Below are 6,040 nucleotides of genomic sequence, written 5' to 3'. Positions count from 1 at the left end.
TGGAGTACTCCTTATACAACCCCCCCCCCACCCAAACACACACACACACACACACCGCCAAAATCCTCCACTTCTCTTTACAGCAGCACTCCTCCTTCAGCTGCAGTGTCAGATAACAGAGATAACATTACAAGCACACACACACACACACACACACACACACACACTCACACAGTGACACACACAAAAAGATAATAAACTGTCTGATCTAAACCCCTCCCTCTGATCTAAACCACTCCCTCTGGACTTAACCCCTCCCTCTGATCTAAACCCCTCCCTCTGATCTAAACCACTCCCTCTGGACTTAACCCCTCCCTCTGGACTTAACCCCTCCCTCTGATCTAAACCCCTCCCTCTGATTTAAACCCCTCCCTCTCGACATAACCCTCTCTCTGATTTAAACCCCTCCCTCTGATCTAAACCACTCCCTCTGGACTTAACCCCTCCCTCTGGATTTAACCCCTCCCTCTGATCTAAACCCCTCCCTCTGATTTAAACCCCTCCCTCTGGACATAACCCCTCCCTCTGATCTAAACTCCTCCCAGTGCCCCCAGCTGGCCTGGGGAAAGACCAGAGGAGTAAAGACTGAATTACACACCCCACACCTCAGAGTATCAGGGAAGATCACTGTCTAAATCACTATGATCTTGAGGGAGAATTATTATTATTATTATTATTATTATCGTTACACTTATATAGCGCCTTTCTAGACACCCAAGGACACTTTACAATCCACACTGCTCAGAACGCTCAATTCACACACACTGGCGAGAAGCGGCAGCCAAACGCGCACAGCGTACTCTCAACCAGAAACGACCGTCCACCTGGAGGACTGCATCGGGCACTAGGGTTTAACCCAGGACAGAGCGCCAATCCATATCTGGACTCACACATACAGACATTCATTCACACACCAGGACAGTTATTAGAGAAGCCAATTCACCTACCCTCCATGTTTTTGGACTGTGGGAGGAAACCGGAGCCCCCGGAGGAAACCCACGCAGACACGGGGAGAACATGGAAACTCCACCCAGATGGGACTTGAACCCAAGATCCCAGCGCTGGGAGGCGAACGTGCTAACCACCAAGCCACCGTGCCGGTTCAGAATCAGCCTCAGAACCAGCCCTGTTCTCCACCAGCGTGGGCCGGCCTTAACCCAACCTGTTCTGGGAGCTGTTCTAGATCAGAGTGCATGAGCACCACAGGAAACACACGACACGGATCTGGAAATGGACACGGCCTCACTCTGGAAAACACGATCAAAAAGATTCAATAGTTTCCAGTGACTTCTCCACCCCTTACGCTGCTGAATAAAGAACTGGTTTTATCTTTTAGTCACCGCTCCTGTGTGTTTTCACGTTCCACTGGAAACGGTCTGTGAGCCGTAGACCAGCGCTGTGGTCTTTATTTGTGGTCTGTGGGACAGTTTTTCTGACAGTCTCCCACCAATCCCCACCCCGTTTTGCCCTGAGGCTAACTTCGCTGCTGTGACTGATCTGTAAAAATAACAGAAGGTGAAGTTACCTCCGGGAGCTGTGGGAATCCGGAGTGTCTCTGCCCTCAGGTGTGGATCGGCCGGGGTCCAGTGAATACTGAGCTGCACCGAGAGCCGCCGCAGCGTGCGCTGATCTCCTGTTCTCTCTGAATAATGAATGAGCTTTGTCTTCTACCCCCCTGGGCCATCACGCTAAATGCTAACACTGCCTGTATTTCCTTGACTTCAGTTGGAACCCAGGCCTCGCGCCTCGCTGAGTGATGGCTGTTTATAGTTTTAAAGTTTTATAAAAACCACAGGTCCCAGAGAAACACCAACTGACACACAGCAGAACAACGATCCTAACAACACCTCAAAACCAGCACAGAAATGTGCCACAGCATCACTGCCCCTGACCTAAGCCCTGTGGGATGAGCTGCGGAGGAAGGTCCAGAAGCCCTGGGCTGAAGGACGTGGAGGGGGTCTGTGTCTCCAGAGGCCTGCAGTGGTCCCTGTGGCTCAGGGAGACCTGAGATTTTATTTTTTCTGTCTGTGTTTGCACTACTTTTCAGTTGAACCCTCTCTGCAGATCAGAGAACACACACAAGGCTACAACAGAGTGTGTGTCTGTAGGTGTGTGTGTATGTGTGTGTGTGTGTGTGTGTGTGTGAGTGTGTGAATCTGTGTGTGAGTATGTATGTGTGTGTGTGTGTGTGTGTGTGTGTGTGTGAGTGTGTGAATCTGTGTGTGTGTGTGTGTGTGTGAGTGAGTGTGTGAATCTGTGTGTGAGTATGTATGTGTGTGTGTGTGTGTGTGTGTGTGTGTGTGTGTCTGTATGCATGGACTGTGGAAACGCACACACACACACACACACGGACACAACAGCTCCTGAGGTCACCACTATTTACCACAAACAGCCCTTACATTAACACCCTGTGACATCACAACCCACATGATTCCAGACACCATTTCTTCAACACACCCACACACACACACCCACACACACAAACACACACACTCATACACACACACACCCACACACACACACACACACACACATGCACACACACACATTTATATGTGCACTCTCTGAAATGAGGCCGGGAGCAGCAGTGTTCTCCACTATAAAACCCTCAGCACGCTGACGGTGGCCTTCGTCCTCGCTCCTGAACACGAGGGAACACATGTGAAAAACTAAAATCCTCTGTTCTTGGTTTTAAAGTGTTCCACGCCAGTTCTAGACATCACTTTCCTCTGAAGCAGTGTCTTAGTCCTTAGTCCTGTGCTCTTATGGAGGGATGTGTGTAGAGGTGGTTTTCTTTCCTGGCCCTGTGTAGAGTTTACAGTAACATTTTGGGAAGGACCGGAGCATTCAGGGAAAACGCAGAGGAAAACAATGCCTCGGTGGTTTGGGCTGGAGCCGGAGCAGGAAACAAAGAGGGTCTGTGATGGAAACCCAATGCCTGCCGTGTGCAGAGTGTGGTTAGTGGAGAGAAGCAGAGGAGCCGGAGAGTGGCGGTGCAGGACGGTCATTAGCGGTGAATCCCTCGCTCTACTCTGCTCTGTCATTAGCGCTGAGCTGCTGCGCTCGTCTAGACTTTAACTGAACACACCCAGGTTTCTCTCAAACAGCGTTTGCTTTTCATTTCAGCTCCTCCTCGACTGCAGAGATCATGAGTGTGTCATTAGCAGAGTCAGTGAGGGGCTTTTATTTCTCTCAAGGGACGGCTCCGTCCTCCACCACAGAAATGAATCATTGATGGACAAAGAGCCTCCGGTCGTGTTTCTTTGTCTGTGGTGTGTTGTTGCGTAGTGTGCACTCCTTCCCAGTACAGATCATATTAAGCCTTTAATACAGAGCCACTGTGGTGTGAAAGCCTCTCTGAGACGCTTCTGAGTGCAGTGAAGGAATGGCTCCAGAATGTTCAGTCTGTTCTGTATCTGCTGAATCTGTGGCTGAGGATTTTCACATTCAGCACATTTCTCCACTCGTAGAAACCGTGTCGACTCAACCCCAGCTTACAGAAGAACGTCTGGAGCTCTGAACTCCAAATAAACTGCTGTAATGAGCCGTGCTCCACAGACGCAGCTGATTCAGATCAGAGTGCACACCCCAGACCTGCTCTGTGCAGTCTTTCCCAGTGTGAGTCTCAACAACTGATGCCTGATACTGCTGTGGGTTGAGTCAGTGCTGCTTTCTACAGCTCAGAAAGACATTTCAGAGCTGGTGGATGTGGCAGTTGACTGAAGTCCAGAGGCAGCAGATACAGATCATGATAAAAAGCCCAGGTCTGTCCCTTTAAAGTGTGTCCTAATGACCCTCAGCAGCTGCCCACTGACCTCTGTTCTAAGTGTAGCTCAGACCAGATGTTTACCTGCACTTTGAAGCTCACAGAAATATCTGAAAGTCAAAGTTCGTGGAGATCGAAGGTTCTCCAGAGAAGAGGAGGACAGAGAGAGTCGAGGAAGCTGAGAGTTTGTTAGAAAGGGCCCAGTTGAAGCAGAATGCGTGAAAAGGTGAGACTCACCGGAGAGCCGAGAATTCCCTCAGGTTTCCATCCTCTTTTTCCTGAAAGATGTGCACTGTTTGGAGCTTGGAGCCTGTGAAGCAGTCGCTGCCTCTGCTGAGAAAAATGACCTTAAGATTTAGAGCGGAGCCCACATCGCTGCCGGGCTCTCGGCCAAACACACACTGAAACTCTTCTATTTCTGTCTGCTGAGAGACACGGCTGGAAACCTCTTTCTCTTTTTCAGACTCTGTGGTCAGGCGTGTAATTGCAGACTGACCGGTTACGGTGGAGTGTAATTGTAGACTTCATCAGATCCGGCCAAACTGCTGATGCTTCAAGGTGGTGGACTTTTAAATCCCCACAAAAACAACTCAAAGCGCATAAATAAAGGGGGGCTGGGATCCAGATGTGTGGAAGCAGACAGAGCCAGAGCTGCAGAGTGAAATCATATTTCTCAGCCGCCAGAGCCTGTTTACTTTCTCCAGAGCAGGGAGAGGGAGCTGCGAGACAGAGGACGTCGTCTGGAGAGATAAAGTATTTCTGGACTTTCACCACCACGTTTCCAAACAGTGTCTTGTTTCTCTCCATCGCAGAACCCTTGGAAACACTGCAGTCTCTGTCAGTTACACACTGAGCACCGTGATGACCACAGAGAGTTTTATAAGTGTACGGTTTACCAAAACATCTTTAACAACGTGTGTGTGTGAGTGTGTACCTGATTAAAGAGTGAATGATGACACTCTTTGTGTGTGTGAGGTTGGTGATGATGATCAGATCAGGATTGTTGTTTCTCACAACAGTCCGTGTTTATGTGTCCACTGTGGGTGAAGGATTCAGCCGTCTCAGTGTCTCCGACACTGGCGCAGAGTCCAGAACCACCTCAGAGATTAATATCTCCTGCGGTGAGGGGCTGGGGAGTCCACAGTGGGCCCCGGAGCCGCGGGAATTTGTCGAGGTTAAACCCTCAGACACGGACGGGTCACCAGCGCCGGGCTGGAGTTCCTGGACCAGAGGAACATCAGCACCAAGATACCCCAACCACCACCTACCCCCTGCCTCTGACGGCTCGGGAGCAGGAGCTCTGTTGTGGTTAGTGTAGAGGGGTTGGGGGGGGCGGGGTCTCTCCAGCTGAAATGACCTAATGACTAACAGCTGTTGCATATTAAAGCAGCAGAGTGAGCACATAGCTGAGCCTGAGCGAGAAACCAAATCTGAAAAAACACACTTCAGCCCTCAGTAATTATACAGAACGTTTTTCCATCTTCCAAACTTTCCGTACGAATTCCAGTCGGATTGGGTCAGGAGCCGAGTTCATCCAGACAGATGGCACAGAGACAGCGGAAAAACCATAAACACAGAAGCAGATGAAGAGTGCGTGCCTGAGAAATAATGACATTCACATCACGAGCCACAGAGCTCAGCACAACACACACCACAGACGTGCAGAGCACTACAGAACCGTATCTAGAACATCACTGTGTCAGAGCGGAGAACGCGGTCAACAGAGGGGTGTAGCCGGCTCTACTTACAAACGCCATTTCCACAAAAGTTGGGACACTGTGCAAAATGTAAATAAGAACAGAATGAAATGATGTGTGAATCATTTAAAGCCTATATTTAATTTTAGAAAAGTACAAAGACAATATTATAAATGTTGAAACTGGTAAAGGCCATTCTGAATTTGACACCAACACGTTCCAGAAAAGCAGTGACAGTGTGGGTTTCCCACTGTTCTCCTCAGCTCCTCTTTAACAGCACTCTGTGAGCATTTGGGAACTGAGGAGACAAGTCGCAGTAGCTCTGAATGTGTTTTCTGATTCTTGCTTGTTACAGTATTTCAGCTGCTCCACGGCTCAGGGCTCTGTTGCAGTGTTTTTGTTTCATAAAGCCCCAGGTGTTCTCAGTGGGGGGCAAGTCTGGATGAGCTTAGCTCCTGGGCTCGTGATGGAGCCGTGCTGTTGTAATCCATGCAGAAGGTGGACTGGCCTCGTCTCACTGAAATAAACAAGGCCTACCCTCAAAAAGACGTTGTCTGGATGGCAGCGTGTCGCTCTA

This window comes from Hoplias malabaricus, chromosome 17 (assembly GCF_029633855.1).
Source record: "Hoplias malabaricus isolate fHopMal1 chromosome 17, fHopMal1.hap1, whole genome shotgun sequence".
Classification (NCBI taxonomy): domain Eukaryota; kingdom Metazoa; phylum Chordata; class Actinopteri; order Characiformes; family Erythrinidae; genus Hoplias; species Hoplias malabaricus.
The sequence above is the reverse complement of the archived record's forward strand: the minus strand, read 5'-3'. Positions refer to the sequence as shown.